Genomic DNA, 2,621 nt, shown 5'->3' on the forward strand with positions numbered 1-2,621 from the left:
CTACCCTCTGTCCATCCATCCATCCATCCATCCATCATCCATCCATCCATCCATCCATCCATCCATCCATCCATCCATCCATCATCCACCCATCATCCATCCATCCATCCATCCATCCATCCATCCATCCATCCATCCATCCATCCATCCATCCATCCATCCAGAGAGCCTTCTGGAGCCAGGCCTGGAAGGAGGGCGTCTGGTGGTCCAGGAGGTTTGGTCAGGTACAGTCCAGAAAAAGAACATGAAGCTGCCTCACACTGGGCCCAGCAGGCACCTGGGTCAGGTGTGCTGTAAATCAGGCAGCAGACAAAAGACAAAAAAAAGCACAAAAAAAAACACAACAACAACAACAACAACAACAACAACAAAAAAGCGGCAGCAGGGTTCCAGAAAAAAATATGTTGATCAGCGTTGAAATACTGTAACGTTAAAAATGAAGATGCAGTAAAACCGTCACACATTTTAAAAGAATGAATTACTGTTAATAAAATACATTATTCACAGTCTGTCTGTGATTTTACTAAATGTTATCTGTAATTTAACAAATCAGGGAAAACTTGTAAAATAACTGGTAAAGACTAAATAAAAAAACTTAAATGCAGGTAAAAACTGAAATGTTATTTTTGCAGCATAGCATCTACTGGTATGCATGTAGTCACTTGGACCAGTGTTTCCAGTCAGTCTCTCCCAGTTTGATCACAGGGGTTGTTTCAGGTGTAGCTGTTTGTCCTGAGGGTCGGTCCTCAGTCTCAGGTCCATCCGTCCTCCTGTGGGACGTCCTGGGACAGACGGATGGACGGATGAAAGGCAGGACGGACAGATTAATGGACGGAGGCTCTATAAACATGTAAATCTGACCTTACAGGGTTTCAAAGCAGCAGCGGCGGCTGAATGAAGCAGCGCAGCTTTAAAAAGCTTCTTCAGCCGTAGAGCTGCTCTCCTCTTACAGCCAGAGACGTCTGCACACAGAGGAGGCTTTGATACCCAAATACCACAGAAACCCTCCAGAAACCCCCTTTACTGCCCCGACATACCCCCACGGCCTCCATTATCCCTGAGAGGCAGTGAGGGGATCTCCAGGGGGTCACCTGCTTTTACCTGCTTTTTCATCACACACAGAAGGCATCTCTGAGTTCTCTCTCCTCCTTCATGTTGTTCTGGTTCCACAGAGCTGCAGGACTTTATGCTGCAGAGAAACATGAACCTCAGTGAAGAACCATGAAGTTCAGAGGGTTAAAAACAGCTGAGCTGATGCTGGTGGTCCTCACAGATACAGTGAAGCTGTGTATGTCGCCTACACACACACACACACACACACACACGCGCACACACACACACTTTTACTTATAAAAGTAATTAAACCTCAGGTATCCAATCATCATCCTGCTCTCTGATTGGCTCACAGGTATGTGGGGACATACAGGTAACCACAGGTGAACCTAAATTCAGGTTATTTTTTATTTTAAATTTGAAATAATGTTAAATGGCAGTTACCACACCAGCACAGGTGAGCTGATGGTGCCGGCAGGTAACTCAGACTCATATTTATTCTGGTACTGGTGAGTTCGGTGCTTGTCCTCCAGCCGTGCTCTCTGACACCTGTCTGAGTCCAGGTGCGACCCAGTTCTGGACAGGAGAATGATGTGGACTGGGCCTGCGGTGGATCTGGTTCCAGGTGAGGCTGCATTGTTCTGCTCTGATTGTTCTGCAGGTTCTATCGGAGGATCTGGTGAAACCGGAGCCGGCTGCTAATGTCCAGACTGGGAGTGTGTTTGTCAGAGGGGGATTCCCTGAAGTGTGAGGATGCAGTGTTTGTTCGTTTGAGGACTGGCGGGTCAGAACAGTTCTGTAACGTCAGGAGAACCTTTGACAAACAAACAGAAACCCTCCTTCTGGCTCCTGCTGCTGGTGATTCATGTTACTGTGGAAACAGAACAAAAGCACTTTAATAACCATGAACCACAGCTCAGATCAAGAAGAAATCAACGTTTAAATATTTAGAATCAGAGTTGAATTAGTTGAGCTTCTAAAAAAATCATCAAAATGACTGAATTAATGAGCCAGAAACTGTAAAATCAGAAAGAAACTTCAGTGAGAACATCGATGTCAAAATGACCAAACGTTCTTGGTAAATGAGAAATATTTGAACTTTTGGTTAAAGTAGAAACTTTCTTGATACAACAAAAGTCATTTTATCAAATCGAGAAACTTTTCAGTGTAAAATGTCTCATTTGAACAAAAAGCTTAATTTTGTTGTTAAAATGAGGAAGTGGTGCTGACAGCAGCTTTGTGTTCCAACCAAAAACCTTCCTGATAAACGTTCATCATTCAACAACAAACTTCTAGGATTTTCTTCTTTGGATGATAGTTTAGAGGCAGACAGTGAAATGTGATGAACGGGAGGAACAGCCGCTAAAATAACTTCAGCAAAAACAGAAAGAATACGTTTTCCTACGTTTCACATGGCCGTGAACTAACCACGTAGGAAGTGCAGTTTAACCAACAAAATTCACCAAATCTGAGCTGAATGTCGTATTTCACCAAAATCGTTTAAAATGTATACAAAGATAAAGTGTTTACTCTGACCAGATCCTGTGGAACATCTTTCTACATGATGG

This window comes from Stegastes partitus, unplaced genomic scaffold, assembly GCF_000690725.1.
Source record: "Stegastes partitus isolate 25-593 unplaced genomic scaffold, Stegastes_partitus-1.0.2 Scaffold1371, whole genome shotgun sequence".
Lineage (NCBI taxonomy): Eukaryota > Metazoa > Chordata > Actinopteri > Pomacentridae > Stegastes > Stegastes partitus.